This window comes from Myxocyprinus asiaticus, chromosome 1 (genome assembly GCF_019703515.2).
Source record: "Myxocyprinus asiaticus isolate MX2 ecotype Aquarium Trade chromosome 1, UBuf_Myxa_2, whole genome shotgun sequence".
In the NCBI taxonomy this organism is placed as follows: Eukaryota; Metazoa; Chordata; class Actinopteri; order Cypriniformes; family Catostomidae; genus Myxocyprinus; species Myxocyprinus asiaticus.
Window position 1 is genome coordinate 20,685,415 of NC_059344.1, and position 21,283 is coordinate 20,706,697.

The following is a 21,283-nucleotide window of genomic DNA, read 5'->3' on the forward strand; positions in this document are numbered from 1 at the left end:
CCCCTTCTGGAGTAATTCCACCCTTTTTTGGAGATTCCACCCACTGTTGGAGGTCTCCATCCTGTATCTATGCTTACTTGATTATTTCCATTGTTCTATTGCTTTTCGTTGTGTTGTGGCATAATTTCATTGTGTTGTGGCTTATTTCCATTGTGCTATTGCTTTTTCATTGTGTTGTGGCTTAATTTCATTGTGTTGTGGGTAGGCCTCAAATGGCTGTTAAAGCACTCTTAGTTGAATAATGTTAGTGCTTTATTGCATCTTTTATAACTACTAGAGCATCCCTACTAAATTCAGAAGCACCCTCAGAGATTTTGATCTGGAACCGGTCCTGCCATACATTTAAAACAGCCAGTACTGGGATTTTGATAGTTAGTGGATAAACACATGTGTCAGCTAGATTATAACTAGAATGACCTATTGGTCTCATGGTAACAGTGTTGCCTCTAGTACAAGAAGTTACAGGTTCTAATCGCCCTAATGCAACTTTTTATTTTAATAAACAAAGATTGCATCTTTATGTCAGTGGATGTACATCATTAGTGGGGACACATCTGTTTGCATTTTGCTTTGCGATTAAGCTGGAAAGGGCCGTGAGTTGCAGAACAACGGAGCGAGTAGAGCGCATGTCTTTATGTACAAGAGAACATCACCACCTGCTGTCACTCAACGCCACTGATAACAGCCACAACAAGCACTTATCATATAAAAAATAAACTCCAGCGCTGGATCGGCACTTTTAATATACACAAACAAAATTTAAACTTGTGCTCAAGAACTGGCATTATTTCTTCTGCATTAGATACTTAACTGACAAAAGCTATTTCAAAAAAGTGGCATGGACACGTCCCACCAGTAAATGACGCCTATGGTCGTGGCTTATTTTGTTGTGCTATGACATTTTTGTGTTGTAGCTTAATTTTGTTTTGTTGCAGTTTATTTCACCACTGGACCACTGTGCTATACCAGTATATAGCAGTACAAGACCTTAGAGGCCCCCTCATCACAGGACACAGGACAACATTCTGGGACAACTGAAGCCTTGAATCACATTTTGGTTCACTTTTCAAGAGAAATTGAAAATATTTAAAGAAACATCATATCTGTGGTGTCCTTGATGAGAATAAAGAAAGCAGCCACACTGAAGACAATTAACTGTAGTTAATTGCAGACATAACACTGATATCTTAATGTATTCTGTGAAAATGAGAGAGCAAGAAGCTGCTTTGTAAAGCAGTGCAATATCAAATAAATGTAATTTCATTGATGTGAAATTATACATAACCTCAAGCCTTTTAGCTAGTTGTTTTGAACCAATTACTATCATACAGGGCATCACTTTTAACCTCACAAGCATTCCACACCCAGTCTCTGCTTTATCTCTGCGAAAACAGAGGTGCAATATTTGAATATAATTTTCTAACAATTTTTCTGTAATTTTCTCTGGAGCCCTGAGGCCATTGAGTTGCATCCATGATCATTTTGTCCAAAATAAATGCATATTTGCATGAGGGCTCAAAGCATAGAGCCAGATAGGTTATTTGAGCTGCAAACCAAAGGGACCAAACACTTCATAAAGTAAATTACCTCAAAGACAAAAGCATTTACCTAGTCATCTAACTACGATTGAAAATTCATTTCGATCAAGTTATGAAAGGCCAGGCCTGGCTGTGAACACATGCTGCTCTAATGGGACACATATACATGGCAGTTACATAATAGCAGGCAACAGCTTTGTTAGTATGAGGTGAAAAAGATCAAACTAAGAGTATGATTGGACAATGTGACACTGTGCTTCTTACTAATGGATGTATTATACATGCATGAATCTATCCAATGGTTCTGCAGCACATATACGAGGAAGAGGTCAATGATATGTACCAAACATAATCTGGTCCGCACATCTGTCTCCATGACAATAATTACCAGAGTCAGGGTCATGCCATATAAAATACTACAGTAATGCCTCAGTCCCATGACATATAATAGATTCACCCATGTAGCTTCTTTCTTTCTTTCTTTCTTTCTTTTCATTCCCCAAGTTTCTCTTTTTCACAGAATATTATCAAAGCATTGAAAGCCATAAAAAGGTGATAGTAATAGAAATGTACAATCTAGTAATATAATCATCTATATAAGATCAATAAAAATATACAATAAATAATATACAATATAGAATTAATAAATTACATTATAATAAATAAATACAAAAGTTTGTGTTAACAACAGATTAGTAGTTCTGGCCCTCTAATGTGATTGGACAAGCGGTATTCTTAGAGTGCTGATGTTTCATATAACAGTATGAGGACACTCAGTAGAGCAGAACACTGGTGTCTCAAAAAGCCTTTTTAACAAAGTTCTTTTCATCTTGACAAAACAACTTTATGAAGCTGAAAACACAGCGATACATGGCGCAGTGGTCAAAGATGTCTGTCTAGCACGTTTACATAGGAAAACAACAGAAAAACTGCATGGACAGACATACTGTAAAATGCTTTGTGTGTGAACGGCCCGTATTCACACAACACGGCACCAGTTGAAGTTTCTCAAAGTTACCTCTCAAAAAAGTAGCCTTTTGTTTCAAATGATTGTAGGTAAGTATTCACTTCATCCAGTAGAGTGTTGTTCAATATCCTGATACTATTTTACTGAGTGAGAAACCGCTGCAAATAATTCAGTAAGATAGTGGTCCGAACAAATTGGACTCAATCACAAATCGATTCTGCAGAACCGTTTTGCTAATTCACTGAATAGAATTGACTCAGTATTAATTTGTGAATCGGGCATCACTATTTCGCCATTTAACTTATGCTACGTATGGCAAGCTACGAGCGCCCGAGTGCATGAAGTGTCCAACATTCCTCACTCTGTTTTGACAGTTGAAAAAGTGCATCATCCAGATACGTTTAGTACACTTTTCTTTTTTTTTTTTGCATTTTCAGTGTAAACACTACTCGCACTACTTGCACTACAAAATGATGTTGAAAGGTGCAGAATTGTGCAGTTTGGGACTCATCTTTGGTCCTGCTTTGCCTTCTGTTGGAACTATTTATGGAGAAAAATATACAACTTTATTGGACAACTTGAAATGTAAGTTATTGGATATTATCTTATTGTTTATAGGACTGTTGTATAAAGCAGGGCCGTAACCACCATAGACATGTCCCCCTCAATATTAATAATAGTGGTCTACTGATATGGGTTTTTCCATGGTTAAGTATTAAATTATTACATTTGGTACCCCCGATCCTGAATATGTGGTTACATCCTTGGTATAATGCAAAATCACAGACACAATTGTGGTGTTCTGAATATCAGCATGATTGTGATGATCTGCAGCCTTGTTCCTATGGACAAAAATTACTGCATTTTTGCTGGCAAGATTTTGCTTAAAAATTAACTTTCAATATGACATAAACGAGCAGTGAGAACATTCTATAGTACAAAAACCAGAAAACTACTGAATATGGTGATCAAAGCAGTGATTGGTTTCTGAGGGTGTGCAATTCAAATATGATTTTTTTTTTTTTTTTTTAGTGGAAAGGTGGAGAGTTTTTGCTGTGCTTCAGGCTTTGGAGATAAAGAGGACTGAGCTGAGAGCTCAGATTAACCTCTTCATTCATCTGTGACAGGAGCTCTGGCTCAATGAACACAGGACATACAGATTATCTGAAACAAAGCAAAGTTCATACTGAAAGCTCATCTTTCTATTTATCAATTGCATTTCTTTTTATGCAGATAGTAAACTATCAACAGACTGGCCCAAGCCACACTTAAAAATGCACGAATATCATTGCATTGATTAGATAACATCAGCACTTAATTACTTAAGTATGGAGAATTGCTTAAGTCACTTTGGATAAAAGAGCCTGCTAAAATACTAAATATGGAACAAAGTTGCATTTATAAAAATAAAAAAAGATAGCAAAAACTGTTCGAGCAAAACATTTCACAAAAGTTTTTTAGGTTTTAAAATGATAAAACAATAGATATACTGTTCAAAAATTCAAGAGTATTTAGACGCTTTCTGGTTGTCAAACTTGGAACATGTCCGTGTTTACTGAACTACACTTGTGGGTACTCTGCTAGGACACCTGTTAGAACTTGACGAGACTTTTACGTCTTATGTCTTACACTAAAAATCACCTTGACTCCAGCTGCAGTCTAGTTGCAAAGTGAAGTTAGTTCTGAGAAAACAAAATCATTTTCTTGCAGTTGCCAATTCAGGTTAAACATTCTGTTGTCTATGTTGTGAACTTCATGCTTGTAGGTGACTCCAGTGTCCAGAATTTCCCAAATACTTTTTATTTTGGGGCCACTCCATGCAGAACATGAGTTAAATTAATATTTATAATTACATATTTAATATGCATTCTGAACCTTCATTAAAGCTGAGTTGGGTCTAATCTCAGGGTAACTTTCGCTTGCTGCAGGTGTCACTTTGGCACTCGTATGAAACTGATTACTTGGCAGGCTGTGTGAGCGGTGCATTCCGGGTGACTGTTAATCAGTACTCACACTCTCTCTCCCTTTCTCGCAGGATTGAGTGGCCAGTTGAAAAATAAACAAAACTACAAAAAAACAACAAAAAAATTGTATTGGGAGGAGAAAGTACAGCTATTAGAGTTTCAGTTTTAGACTTTTTCACCTCCTGCTGCTCAATATATGGAGACAAAAGTATTAAGAATTCTCTTTCAGATGAGTGTACATGAGCTGAAAATTGGAGACACCAGCTTCACCTTCTGAGACTCTGTCTCTCGTATATAAGGGGATAATATTTGTCATCACTTCCTTTCTATATCAACCCCCCCCAACCGCTCTGAGAAATGGGAGGACAAAATTACAAATAAACAAAGTTATAATTACTTTGCCGGTGGAGTTAGAGATATAGACCTGATTCTTGTGATCTTTTCTCACTGATTTCCTAACAGACTTAACATTCTGACCCGACTCCATCTTTCTTTTCAGATAAAGAAGCAATTTCCTTCTTTCTACCTCAATCTGTCCATCTTTTTCTCTTTATCCCTCTCTCTTCACACACCATGGGCTTGTTTCATGATTGTATCACTGCTCATTTGCTTCCCCCACGTAAAGACTCAGAGCTCCTCTGAGCTTGTTATCCACATATGGATGCAATCTGTTATCATGACTGCCGAGCTGCTGACATGACTGCCTTCAGTCTATCGCAAAAGCACCGACTGAGAATTTAATACACGTAAAAGAGTTTTTGGTGTGTCTCTCTAACTGCGTTCTAGATTTTCTCTAGTCATAAATTGTTTTATTGCTTTGTTTTATTTAATTTTATTTAAAGCCCTGTCTACTTTCATGTTATTTTATATTGTTCTGAGCATTAGTACAATGCTCAGAACAATATTACATAAGATTAAAGTAGAATTAAAACAAATAAATAAATTAAAACACACGCATGCACGCACGCACGCGCACACACACACACACACACACACACACACACATGCGCACACACATACCACACACACAAAAGACAAAAGGCCTTGGCTGTGTTTCATTCTGCTCCCTAGGTCCCAGTGATATAAATCAGTATATTGTGAACACAAAATCGGGCATTTGCAAGGGTGCTGATCCACTAAACATTGGGACAGTGATGACACCATCGACACAGTTATAAAGTTGCATATTAAAACTTAGTTGGTATTTATCATCAACATCACTGTATAACACACCATTGTGCATCTTCGTTGTAGATGTTAAAGTATAGTGCTAGACTGAAAAAAAAAAAAAGACTACTAAGATTGACTTAAAATAACAAGCAAGTTTTTGCACACAGTTTTTATAAGTAAATTTTAATGGTATAAAATACACTTAACTTCATGACATAATATTGACTATATTTACATATACAAATTCTTAACATTTTAACATTTTCATTAAAACAAGTGTTTCATCATGTGGGAGTCTTAATGCTTGCTGTGTAGTCTGTGAAACAACAACAACTTGCAGGATTGATGCAAGTATCAAGAAACAGTTATCCCAAAATATAATTCTTCTTTGATATACTGTATGATTGTTGGTAGTCCTAAATTACTAAAATTAAGTCAATTAATAAAATTAAGTCAAAATATTTTTTTAAATACCCCTTTTCATTTTTAATTATTTGTTAATTAGAATTAAACCATTGCTAGAGGTTAATTAATATGCATGCAGGTAATATGCACATAGTTTTGTTGGTATTTATCTTACACTGTTAGCTCACGATCAAATAGTTGTAAAGATACAGTATTACATGGATGCTATGTGGAGAAATACCTTTGTCTAATTATTATGCTGTGCCTGTGAATCCTCTCTCAATATCTTGAAATTATCAGCCAAAGCCATGCTGATAAACGTTAGCCATGACATAGAAAACAATTCAGTATAGTATATAATTTTAAGGAGGAGGCGAGAAGCAGCTTTCCTGGTTCTGGTAAGGATTTATTTCCTCTCTGTGCAGCACAGTTACAGTCTCACAGTCTTTGCGTTTAGGCACTAAGCTAATGTACAATCACACACCGCTTCACAAAATAAACTCTCATCACTTGTAATAAAAGCTCTCTGCTTCTTGTTCGGGTCTGTCGTGCCCAGGCTCTCTCTCCGTTCTATTTGCGGTGTGTCTCTATTTATGCCGCTCTCCCCGTGCTCACTGAAATTAGAGACAGGTGTTTGACATAATTTAGCTCAGGTGTAAGTGCTCTGACCGCTTTCTCGCTCTCCGGAGAGATGCTTGACCACGCCCCCACTGCCACAATAATGCTATTAAGATTTGGTCTTTGTCTTATTATTTATAACTCTACCATACACTATGCATCTTAGCCACGGTGACCACTATTTCACTATGAAGTATTTTTTATTATTAAGCCTAACATCTTACTCTTGTCTTACAACTCATTAAAATATCAAAATTACTCATTATAATCAATATATCAAGTTATTCTTTAAATATTTAGCAGGGATTCCCATAGTGATTCTTAGGGATTTGTGCATTCATCTGACATAATTATTCAGTTCAAATGGGATAGACAGTCTCATGCTTTGTGGCTACCAGCATTTTTTTTCTGCCACTTCGAAACCTTTTCTCTCTCTCCACCGCAATATGTCATCTTTCCACACATTAAAGGGATAAATCCAGCCCAAAATGAAAATTCTCTAATCATTTACTTACCCTCATACCATCCCAGATGTGTAGGAATTTTTTTCTTCTGCAGAACACAAATGAAGATTTTCAGAAGAGTATCTCAGCGCTCTGTAGGTCCTCACAGTGCAATTAGTAAAATGGGACCCCCCACCCCTGCAAGAGCTCTGACTCAATTCAAACAATGGTTTTTGGTAAATTAAAGCAGCTTGAGTTCACTGTTTTTTATAGTCCATTGTGATTTTCTAAGAGGGAGTCAACATTGCAGTGCACTGGAATGATTTTGAGATTGGGACAGCCCTAGGAATGGCTAACACCTTGGCTAGTGCAGTGACGACTGGACTAGGGAGATAATTGAGATGCACTCCTTGTCATTTCACAAAAATTTAAATAATATGATCATATTAATGATATATGCCTCATTTTCAATGCTCTTTTCATAATAATAATAATAAAAAAAATTAAAATGTTATAACAAATTAAAATCATAGAAAAACTTATCAATGAAAAATCTAAATACTTTCTGACACAACCTTTTACTGTGATGACAAAGCCAGAAAAGATCAGGTACAGTTTCTTGTGTTCAAGATCTGATGCACCCAGTGCTGGAATCAGTATCAGTTTAACCTGCTGACATCTAAAGAACACTGAAGCTTTTTAGTTTATATAAAATATATTGAATATATTGCTGATGAGACTCATCTTAGATCTGTGTAAAAGTGTGACTTGAACTGACACTGTTAGTGGTGCAGTGAGGGGTGTCTTGTCTGAGTCTGTTCTAGCTTGCTGTCACTCCAGGTGATGAAATCTCTGGTTTTGATGTTGCCCTGAAGCAAATTTTCTGGCAGATGTCTCTCATTGTATCCCACAATTCCCTACTACCGAATGAATGTCCAGTTTTATTGTTCCACAGACATACACAGGGCTAACTGCGGCTGAAGAGCTGTTTTATTACTTTAAATCTATCTTTCCATCCATCCATCATCATCATCACACTCACTCTCCTAAATCTAATTTAATCTCATTCTAAATTTTATAACCTCCACAACTCAATTCTCCCTCTCTGTCCTCCATGTGGTTAGTTCAGTTCTATTGTGTGACTGTGAAGTGTCTCTCTTTATTACAGCCGTTCACTCCTAATCACTACATCTGCATCTGAATGAGAGAGAGAGAGAGAGAGAGAGAGAGAGAGAGAGATTGAGATTTAACACATCTTTATTTAGTCACAATTCATAACTTACACAGATATCTTCCCAAAATAAAGAGAATAAATAAAATTAAAACATTTAAATATTCAAAAACAGATGACCCTCAAAAACCACTCACAAAATATAATTAAAGCACCAAATATCACAAAAACACATCACATTATTCACAAGATTATAAGCGAATTCCTTCCCACCACCAGATCTCTAAACATCACAGTTGTTGCCCCTTATACTTCCTCATTTTCCAAATTGCTAACTTTTCTGTTCCTAACAAATAATTTAATAAACATGTCTTCCTCCTCATTGAAAACCTATACTTGACACTCCCAATAAATACTTTATCTGAAAATTCTTCATAAAATTCTTGAAACAAGTCATTAATAAAATTAAAAAGAACTTGTAATCTTCCACATTTAAAAAATAAATATTTTAAGTCTTCTTGTTCCCCACAAAATTTACATTCCCCACCCACTGCTGGATTCAGGTGTGCCACACGTCTGCCTGTAGCTATAGTCCCGTGAATAATCCTCCACTGTAAATCAGCTGCTCACTTCCCTATGGGAGGTATATACAGGGTCCTCCACCTGTCTCTTACAAGGAAGTCTGGCCCTTACAATCTTGGCCACCTCAAGCTTTTTGTCTCTTGAGGGGAACCTGATACGTGACTTTACTGAGGAGTAATAAATTGCTTTCTTCAATGTAGAGTCAAACCAGTCCAACTGAGGAGTTTCAATAGACAAAATGTAGTCCATAATTACCTCCATTCTCTCCTTAAGCATAACTGGAGAAACTCAAATTTTTAGAAAATTCTGTTTCAATTCTTAAGTCCATCAAATGAACCCTCCCAATGTACACCCTGTGTCCACTTGGTAATGCATTTAAAATGTTCTCAGTTAGTTATGATACAAGGTGTGGAGATTTCAAGCCTGTCACCTCCTTAAGGATTTCGCCTGGCTTCCACACATCTCCATCCAACAGGTGTCCCAACTTTACAACCCGTTCCACTTCAAACATGCATGTACGCTTACTGAAGACAGAAGCCTGGTTTGGATCATTGGATTAAAAAGTAGTGGTTCCTCCAGAACCCAGTGCCCTGGGTCATCACTACTCCGATCTACTTTAAAAACAGTTTTCCAGGACTGCAGCATTGACTGATAAAAGGACATAAGCTCTGACAGGCACACCTCCCTTAAATTCATTAATAACAAATGTTTATCCAGTCCAAGCCCACCTGCCTCCTGCAAGATTAAATTTGCAGTCTGGGCTCAAGTTAAATATTGTGATATAAAAGTCTTTGTGCTGCTTGTATCCTGAAATCTAGCATACGAATTCTCATGTCCACCAGCCCCTGACCTCCTTCTTGGACAGGTAAATAAAGTTCTGCAGCATGGATCCAGTGTGCCCCAATCCAAAAAAAGTCCACAATTGTCCTTTGTATTTTGCAAACCAGTTCAACTGGAGGCTCCAAGTTGTTAGCGACCAAAATTCTCCCTCTATACGACAATTGTGGTAATAGCCATTTCTATTTAGACAATCGGGCAGACACCTTCTCCAGCATTCTCTTCCAGTTTCTCATCTGAAATGGTTCATTTCCTAAAAAAAACACCTAAAGTGTTTAGCCCCTCTGCCCCATTGTAAACCACCAGGATGTTTAGGAGGTAATGTTCTTTCCCACTTACCAATTATAAACTTTACTTTTCCCCCAGTTCACTAAACCCGAACTGTTTTAAAACATTAAAAAGAAACTTATGATCAACTCGATCAAAGGCTTTCTCCTGATCAAGCGAAAGAACCCCTAAATTAAAATTAAGTTGATTAAAATTAATAACATCCCACAGTAAAAATAAATTTACCATAACTGATCTGTCAGGTATACAATAGAACTGGTCACTCTGAACCAATACATACAGTATATATAATGCTTAAAAGTGCAATATGTAATAATTTTCATGTAATATTCGCTTTTTTTTTGCCAATGTGTGAAAAACGCGGGCTTGTAACACCACTTAAAAAATCAGCCCTTCCTGGGTTACCTATTAAAGCCTGTAGACTGATTTTCATGTGAAGGGAGTGGGTTGCTTTTGCTAGGAAAATCCAAAGGATGTGACATTTATTTTACATTTTTATGCATCTGGCTGACGCTTTTATCCAAAGCGACTTACAGTGCCCTTATAACAAGCACAATTCCCCTGGAGCAACCTGGAGTTAAGTGCCTTGCTCAAGGACACAATGGTGGTGGCTGTGGGGATTGAACCAACAACCTTCCACTTACCAGTTCAGTGCTTTAGTCCACTACACCACCACCACTCTTTATGTGTGCTCCCGAGAGCCTTGCCTCAGTGCTTCCGCTATTCAACAGTGACAACTGTCTGCAACACTAAGTAAAGTTATCTTAGAGATGGAATCTAGCAAATGTCCAGCTCCCAGCACAACACCGACTCCTACACAACTCAGGGTAAGCCCCCCAAAAAAAAAAAAAACATTTATCTACTGAATCCAGTGTGGCTAAGTGGAAACATGATCGTGGTCAAGCGAAAACTAGAGTGAACATCGTCAGGGCATTTGATTCCTGGAGGGACCTTCGTTCAGTTTTGGGGATCAAAACCGACCCTGAATTGACATTCTTCTTATTGGACAGGTAAGCTTACATAACTGCAAAGCATGTGAAATATAGTGCCATAAGGATTGATCTATGTAATTTTAGTTAACTTGATCTTGCCTGCACTGTCACTGTCATACACAATGTTAATCTGTAATTATTCAGCAAGGTAATCTACAATAACACATGAAATGAATGCTAGACAATGTTCAAGATAATGCAAAAAGACCCATTCATTAGTGTAACGTAACTTGGTTATACAGAAAATATATACAATCTATTATTATAAAACAATAGTGCATCGATATATCAAAATGACAGTTGTGATGGAATCAATACTGAATTGTGTCAACATATTTATAATGTACAGTCTATTTTATAAGCAGCTACTGTCATCATCCACCAAATTTAGCTAACAGCTATTGATAAAGCTGGCTAGCTAGCTAACGCCGACATAGGCGTATAAATGCAGTCAATGTATCATGCAAAGAAAAGTGATTACTTCAAACTACAGTCTCGCATAGTCAGACCTACTTTGTTTTAGCCCTGTTCCAGCACTGGATAGTCAAATGTAATATACAGTCTCAAAGTTTGTAGTAAAACAATCATAACTGTGTAATTTCATCTGTCAGCATGATGCCGGTGAATCACGTTGTCTCTTTGTACGTTACGTCATTGTTTTGTCTGATGCTCGCGTCCCTATGGAATGTGTGCACGAGTGCGAGCACGAGCAATAGGTAGCTGGCTGCAGTTCACTTAATGGCCACAGGTGTCATTAATAACAAGGGTTTCTGAATCTTACATACTGCACCTTTAAGTCTGTTTGCTAGGACCTTTGAGAATATTTTGTAGTCTAAACATAACAAAGACACTGGTCTCCAGTTTTTTAGTAGTCCCAAGTTCCCCTTTTTAGGAATTAAAGACGGAACTGCTCGACAAAAACTTGTAGGGAGTGACTTTCTTTTGATTCAGTCTAGCAGCAGCTCACATAAATCTTTTCCAAGTAATTCCCCAAATTCCTGATAAAACTCCACATTTTGATCTAAGTTGAAGGTAAAGAAATAAAGAAATATGTGGACAGTCATCCTCTCCCCGTGAGCACCCTCTCACACAGCCAAACGCTCCCAGCATGAGAAAGAGAGAGAAAGAGAGAGAGAGAGAGAGAGAGAGAGAGAGAAAACAGATAGATATGTGTTAGAGGGAAGGGACAAATGGAGGATTAGAGGAGAAATGGGAGGTAAGCAGAAATAAAGTGAAAAAGTGAAAGGATGGATGCAAAATGGATTGACAACCAGAGTATAAAGAGAGATTAACAAAACAAGAAACTGAAGTCAGAAAACAGAGAAGAATGAGCCTACCCTGACCCCTAAAAATCGTCCACATTCTTCCAAATTACAGACAAGTGCCATCCCCCATCAGACATTTTTGCATTAATTAATTTGTGTTCACCTTTCACTCTGGCGCTACTGACAGTGTGTTGTGCGAGCAGCCTCAGAGACACAGGTCCTATGGTAACCAGAAAGTAATTGCATTCACATCAACAATGGTGAGTGCCATTCGGAGCTTTCATTTTTTTTCTCTAAAATTACATTTTAACACCACTGACAGTTAGGTCTAGCGTTGGGTTTTAAGTTAGCCAGTAAAGATATTAAAATATGCATTACTGTTGACTGTGCCTACATCTACATTAATCTGGAAACATTTGAAAACAGCGTTTTCGTTTTCGAATGGCTCTCCATCCAAACTGCCACCATTTGGACATTTCACCCGGAAACTGGTCAACAACACTTCCTGCTTCGACCAGTAGGGCAGTGGCTTGAATTTCTCTCTGAAATACGAGAATTTCAGCAGCAGAATTTTCGACCCCCTGTCGCCAGATTCACAGTGTTATTAGTCTAGTAAGTCTTTTACAAGTAAAAGTTTAATAAAGCAATCAGCCACGAGAGGATGTGTTACAATGTTATTGCCACGTTAAAGGGGTGTTTTATGGCGCGGTGCAAAGGTCTTTAAGAGATTAAGAGATTCTCCCTGTTCTCATACGCACACACACATAAACACATCACACTCAAGGCTTTACTTTTGGGACACTAAATGATGTGCATGAGCTCCTCTGTTTAAATTGTGTCTCTTTAATAGCCTTTGAGAATGTTTGAATTCCCCGTCATTTCAGCAACAACAATCAATAGATCCTTATGGGTCTGAGTTAATGTGTTTTTAGGCCTTTTAATGATAAAATATTAAAAAACACCATATACAAATCAGATAAAGTGTGATGTTTGGGGATGCTCTGATCGATCGACCACCGACCGGTATCGGCCGATATTCACGTCCTAGGACTTGATCGGTGATCGGTAATTTGGCCGATCGCATAAACCGATTGCTCATGTTGCAAATGATGCATGTCTCCTTTAAGATTTCAGCAGCACTGTAATGGCATCACATACTCGGAGTGTGGGGAATACTGGCATAGTGTTGTAAGGTAAACTTGATTCAGCAGTTAAGAACGATGCAGTAAGAGAGGTATGGTGAATATGAAAAGTTTGTGTACTGTACTGTTAATGTGGCATTTCACACACGACAAGGCAAAAGGAAAACAGCACGAGCTGTGAAACGGTCCTTACTATCTTTCATGGCGGCAGTTTCTCAGTCTCCGCCGGGCATAGGCATCTCAGTAATAACGTGAGTTACAAGATGTGGTGTAATTCAAACATCTTTATTAAATATCTCCTGATTAAATTACATTAAGGATAGTAGCACCTGTAGAGTCCAGAAACAGGTGCTCTTTCTCAGCTTTCCTTTCATCTCTTCCCCCCATGAGAGAGCGCGTGTTCACTTCATTTAAGTTCAAGCAGCAACAAGTGAAATGAACTATTAATACAATCATCCAAATAAATGAAAAGGCAGGGAAGGAATTTATCAATTTAATAATTCTTTATACAATATTAAGATACCATAATATAATGTATTAATTATAATGCATGAATAAAATAGAAATAAAATAAGGAATAATAAGAATTATATGAAATAATGACAATGAATCAATAACCAAAATACATCACATTAAGTTTAATTGCACCTATAGGTTATCAGTTTGTCTTCAGTATGATAGTAAGCTTTTTTTTATTTTTATAGGGCTTCCATCTTAATATAAAGAATATTTTGTTAGCCTATACTTGTTGTAAAGTCTTATTAAAAAAGCTTTTTTAATAAGCTTTTTAAACTTTTTTTTTGTCAGCAAAAACTAGGCAAAGTGATATAACTGGGAACAGGAAAATTCAATGCCGCGGAGAATAGCGTGAGCCTTCACGCGATCTAGGTCTCCACGGTAACGCACTCAACAAGCCATGTGATAAGATGCGCGGATTGACTGTCTCAGATGCAGAGGCAACTAAGATTTGTCCTCCGCCACCCGGATTGAGGCGAGTCACTACGCCACCACGAGGACCTAGAGTGCATTGGAAATTGGGCATGCCAAATTGGGGAGAAAAGGGAGAAAATCCAAAAAATAAAAAAAATAAATAATGAGAGTGTGCAGAAAGCTTACATATAGCCAGTTATGACAGAGATCCTGATAAAAGGTTAAAAGATCTGTATTGGCCGATCAGGTGATAAGAAGATCGGTGATCGTATCGGCTGTAAAAATCCTGATCGGAGCATCCCTAGTGATGTTGTATTCTCATTTTATTCTCGTTTCACTGCTCTGACACAATGATTTTTGAAGTGTTCTGTATTTTTGGTCTCCTACTGAATAATTATGGTTGGATCTATAGTTTTGCAACTTAAAAGCAAAAGAAGAGAACATTTTTGATGTTGCAGCTTTTGACACAAAAATAAAGGATTTCATATCACATATACAAAAAACAAAACAAAAAAACAATAGGGGCTGTCAAATCTGTTGAAATCGTCTCAGTAAATAATGTTCTCAACCTTGAGCTGCTCTTAGTATCCTGTCAATTTTTGATGCCCTGTGGAGGCAAAGAGTGAGAAGAGAAAAAGCCAGAGGTGTTGTTTTATTTCAGTGTAGAAGTTGAGGACAAATAAGGTGAAGGAAATAAAGTATACACGTAGATGCATCTTTTAAAGCCCACGTGTCAGAAATGCTCTGAATTGGTAGAAATGTTCCTGCTTTCATTAATAGAAAGTTCACAAACAAGATTGTGTTTGGCTGATCACAACAGTTGTATTAGTCTTAAGATCAAGGTCGCAGCTGTGATCAACATGGGCCTAAATGTGCACAAATGCTTCAGAATTATTGTGTGTGTGTGTGTGTGTGTTAGTATTGAATAAAATAATTGCTGACCCGCAGGTGGTTTGATATATACGTGAGCATTTGCCTTTTGGTGTTGCCACAGGCATTAACAGATGGACCAACCGGTCTGCCAAACCTCTTTCACAGACTGGGGAAAAAAAATCTGTATTATTTTCTGGTTACCTGAGGAAATGTCATGCGGAAACTGACCATGTCAGCTTTCCAAAATATTTTTGGAAGTCCAAACAACTGAACCTGAACACAGTCAGTTCCTCAAAAAGTAACTTCTACGGTTCATGGTTTTCACTACATTTTTTTCTGCTCAGAATTTTTAGACATCTACTTTTCTATTTGTATTTTTCCCTTTCCCCTTTTCTCTTCAGTGACTGGGCTTTGACTTCTGCATGGTTCTGGCAGTTCTCGGGGCTGAGATGTCCGTTTGTGTCTTGCTCTACCTCCCCCTACTCCTCTTCTTCTTTCTGCTCCCAGTAACCTCCCATACGTCAGGCTGTCCAGCATCCTGCATTTTCCCATTCACCATACCTCCATCTGTCCACTCTGTCCACATCTCACATCACCATACTGATGAAAACCACTGCAAACATCCACCCTGCTGCAAACACCACAAGAAAATCAATCCTTGGGTAACACCACAGTGTGACCACAGGGGAAATGGTCAGATGGAATCAGCAGAGCCAGTGTATTTGCATTGAAAAGTGTGTATTCGTTTTATATTTGATAATTTTAGGAAGTGAGAAAACTGGGAATTGAGATACCAGGGTACATTTGACTAAAAGGTCAGATAGGCGTGATGGGTGCTTTTGTTAAAGATGGAAGAATGTTGCATCTGAGGCGGGGGTGTCAGTTTGTGTTAGGCTAGACTGCCCTCATCTCTGTCCATGCATAATTCAGTGGAAGAGTTTTGGTGTGTGTGTGTGTGCATGTACACACCACGGGTGCACTGAATTTGTAGACTCATTATAGTAAGGTCAGAAAATTGTTTAGCCCCTGATTCCACTGCAGGTCCTCAAAGACAGTGCTCGCATCATACACTCCTCATGTAAAATGTATCAGCCCTGAAACATGGCCAGGGATAAAGTTGATACAATTATAAATCATTTAAACTAAACAGTATAAATAAGTACTTTATACATGGGTTTCTTTGTTACTAAGCTGAAATGTATGTTTAATTGCAGACAGAAACTTCAACTTGTCCAACTACCAGTGACTTTCTGTTACCCAAAGATTGTCAGACTAGGATATTTTTCGCTCCTTTGTCTGATTGGGAACTTATTCAGCAGAACAGTAACATGTTGCCTGACAATGCTGCATGATGCATTTTTAAAAGTATTTGTTCCAAACAATGCAGACCTGAATTCCTATTTTACACACAGTATTTCTGAACAAAAGAACATTGTTTATGACCTTGCTGTTAGCTCTATATTCAATGACTTCACTTATTCACTGCAAGCAAGGGAATGTACTGACTCAGCTAATAGAAAGAAACTCACCTGCCTACTCAGAATGAGTTGGGACCTGATCATGATTCATATTGTGAAAAAGTTTCCCTGAAAAATCTGTAGGCTTGCATTATACTTACAACTGAGTAGGTGAGCAAAATAGATAGAGATAAACAAGACCAGTTGTTCCATTGGTGTGCAAACTAGTGCTCGACCGATATGGGTTATTTAATGGCCGATGCCGATATCCAGAGAGCAGGGTGGCTGATAGGCAGATACAATGCCAATATATCACACAATTTAATATAGTAAATAACATAAACATAAACTTGCTAAAAAGCACTATATTTACTAAATTTCACACAAAACTTTAACTTTGTAAAAAAGAATGTAAAAAATAATATTATATTTTAAATGGTAGATAGCAGTTTCTTCTGATTTCTGTTAGTCATCAAATTTTAGTAATTTATTTGCACATGAAAAAAATTGTTAATATATTAGGAAGAAGGAAATAACAGTACACACAGTAGTCCAGCAACCATAGATGGCATGTCCACGTTAGCAATCGCGTTTTCTCAAAAAATACAGAATCAAACCAATTGTACATACAGTGCATAGTGAATAAGACATTTAATTATAGCACACATGCGCTTTTACTTTGAAGTTGCACTCACGTGCTCATGTGGATCCAGAGCAGCAATCTCTTGACAGTTTAAATGGCATGGATCGCCTGCTTGTATTGTCACAGACTGAATGTCATGATTTGTGTATTAGAGGAACTTTTGACCCTGATCTTGAAGTTTTTGATTCTGGCTGATGGAATACATGCTTCAGAGGAAGATATTAGATGAGCGCTCGACTGGATTTTCATTAATGCTGGATTTTCATGAGGTTCGTGAATTACATCTTTTTAAACGAGATATCTGCATATTTGCAGACGTATATAATAGAAGTTTTACTGATATTTGCCTTTTATCATTAGAAAAGTTACAGGGAACTATTGAGGAGAGGCTGATAGAATACGTACTTTAGAGGTAAATAAACAAGACAGTTAAAAGTTACAGGCAATTCTTGAGGAGAGAGAGGGAGAATGAAACAGGCGAGCACTTTAACATTATGAGCTCAAATGCATCTGCTGCAGCTCTGATATGCAGACCATTTAAATGAGACTGTGTTGCACTATAATTGAAGTAACACGATGGCACATAACAACAAAATGAACCGTGACTGCTCATGTACATGTCTCAGTCGCTTCACATGCAAGCAGGCGATTCTCAGCGCCCTCAAGGAACAAATCGGCCAAAAGGGAAAATTTATCGGCCGATGCCGCTAAAATTTATCGGCCTCTGCGATATATCGGTTGACCACTAGTGCAAACCCTCCTTCGTAACTAACTTCAATATTTGCTTTTATTTCCAGTTTTGCTGTTTGTTTATCCCATTAAAGTAGGAACATTTACCTCAAAATCAGTGGCCCAAATGGAATGACGCCGTGTTACTTTTAGATAAAGTTTATCAGTTGATGCACAAAGTCACTTGACCTGAGTACTTGCAGTGACCCCCTTTTCAATATTTTTTTTTTTCTCAGACACTGGGCCCACTCACTGCCTCTCCCCTGAGCCTCTCAAACATCTGTGTCCCCCTAGATACATAAACCAACAAGAGTTTACTTATTTCATTGATACAAGGGTAATTTTCTAGGATTTGGGTGGCTGCCACTGCGAGATTTTATCATCTCCAGGCTGAGCCGGTTTCATCCCATGTGACAGGTACGAGAAGGTAAGTGTGCGGGTAGTGTACTGTTTGCTCATAGCGCCTTTCCCCTCCCTGGGAAGACGTGTGCTTATTTTCCCCCATGCGAGGATTTTTGAGCCGTTTTAAGCGCATAGGTATGTGGTTACTAGGGTGTTCTGGGTGGTTGCTAGAGCATTGCTCAGTGGTTACTACGTAGGTGGTAGCTTACTGGCCAAAGTTAGAGGACTCCACCCACAAGTCTATGATATTCTTGTCAGTAGATACGACTTGGGTCCCTCATTCAATATAAACCTATGGGATTTTTTCAACTCACTTCATTGCCCACGAAAAGTAATAGCACACTTTTAAAATGGTCATGTCATGCATTTTTTTAAATGTAGAAGCTATTTTCGTTAAGTGCAAATAGTGATAGATGCTGTTTACACTAAGGCCTGATTTACTAAAGATTTGTATGTATAAAAACATTTGCAAACTTGATGGCATGCTGAAAAAAGATCTGAGCTGATCTAGTAACTTAGTCTTTTAAAGATTGCATCTTTCAGATGTGCAAATTAACACTTCTTGGCAATTTTTGCATGTTTCCCTGAAATGAATATGCAGTTCAGAGGTGTGCCTCCATTTGCGCATAATAAAGGACGGTCTAGATGCAAATTAATCAAATTGCACCCACAAAGTGATTTATCAAGCCTGAAAGTAATTTCAGAATCAGAAACTAATTTGTAAGAAAGGCAGGTATTAATCTCATTTGCACTGTGCATCATGCTATCATTGTGACAAAAATGGAGACTTTGAGAATAGATAATATGTAGAACACCCTTTACTGACCAGAGCATGTGAGCAGAGTGAAGCAAGTTGTCGCTCCGCTCAAATATTCACACGTGCGATCGCTCAACTCCAATGCTCAAGTTACAAAAGTCATCGCTCCGCTCCTTGCTCACAAGTGCTCATGAGTGAGTGATGTTGAAGCAGAGTGGCATGAAATGAGAAAGAAATTACGCATAATTTCGTTGTCAATATTGTTGTTCATTTTTTTGCATCAGGTACAAATAAATCCCTCTTCATATTGGCACATGACCTAATATTCCATGGTGCAAATAACCAATGCACAAACAATGCATTGATGTAGGCTACTTTAAAAAAAATAGCCTTGTTCTCTCTGCCTTATTTGGACAGGGGCAGGGGCAGGACTTTTCCCGAAGGGCCAGCTGCGAAATGGGGCCAAATGGGCCGTGATAAGCTGTAATGGGCTGCCGCGTTATGCAGAACGGGCCACAAAACGGCGCCACGATATGCTGAGGGGGCAGCGATATGCAGAAAAGGACAGCGACCCCATCCCCCCCAACAACTTTTGGGCCAGATTTCCCTCCCCACTGCTCAACAACTTTTGGGCAAGTTTCTAAGTAAAATCCCGGGCCGATGTCTCTTTTATATTAAATTATATTATTTTATATGGGACATGGGGTAATGTAACAGCCTAATTACCAGAGCTTCTCATTTATTTTAATCCAATGCTAATTCCTATCAGTAATTTTTACGGGCTTTTTTGCGGGCTACGCGTTCCTGCGCCAGTAAAGATAATAGCGTCTTTTACCTATCAAACGGTCTGCAAAAATAACCCTTGTTATTCTTATTCCATGCAAATTGATATGTTGGAAAAAGCCAGTGAATCTGCACTGTCCAGACTGTGAACCCTTTAACTCATTGTTTTTAAAGTTCACCAAATGTCTGAAGTGGGTGTTGGTCATTGAGAAGACACCAGAAAATGTAAAACGCTCTTCAAAACTTCATCTAACACTGGCTGTTGCGTTTTGACTGATGCATGAGAAGCAAACAAACATGATTTCTTTTAATGTGGAAAATTAGAAAAATACATAAGTAATTTTGTGATTTGAGCAGAGTGAATGGGATAAATTGTGTTGAGCCCCACATTTCGCAACATATTTTCCAGAGGGACAAATAAAATTACATAATGTGAAAAGATTTTCGATATTTTTAATTCAAGAGTGTACAAGATGTATCTACAATGGAAACAGGCTGTGCCAGCCGCTGCCTTTTCTCTCTTTTTTCTCTCTTTTTCTCCCCACAGAGTGAAATATTTTTCAGCTGGGGCCATATGTATTCGCATCGGGGAAGGTGTTGTTTCCCCAGGAGGAAAAGACACCGCGGAGACTACATCCTGCCCGAAGGGGAGATTAACATGTGGCGAATACGTCATATGGGCTTACCAGCCACATGTGGAAGAGGCCCCGTGGTAGGTCCTACCCGGAGGGGAGGAACACTACAGCACGGCGACCGGGGGCAGGGGAGGACCCTGCCGAAGGAAGTCACGGATTTTCCCTCAGGGAAACCGTACCGTGGAAAATACGTCACAAGGGGTTACCACAGGTAACCAGCACATGTGGAGCACCTACCCCAGTACAGGGCATACTAGCACACGTACTGGGCCCGGCTACGAATTCCTCTGCCGAATTCACCAGCCGTAGGGCTAAGAAGGAAGAACATCCAGGTTTTACCATCTCTTGAACTCTCATGGGGGAAAAAAGCGCACGTCTTCCCCTCAGGGAGGGGAAAGGCGCTATGTGCAAACAGTACACTACCCGCACACTTACCTGCTCGTACCTGTCAACACACGGGACGAAACCGGCTCAACCTGGAGATTATAAAATCTCACAAAGAGAAGGCTGGGTCTGCCTCCTCCTGGGGCAGCGCTTGCAGGCTCACCACCTGATACCTAAAAGTAGTCATGGGAACCTTGGGCGCATAGCCTGGTCGGGGTCTCAATACCACGTGAAAGTACTCCGGATTGAACTCCAGGCAGGTGTCGCTGATAGGGAACGCCTGCAGGTCCCCAACCCTCTTGATGGAT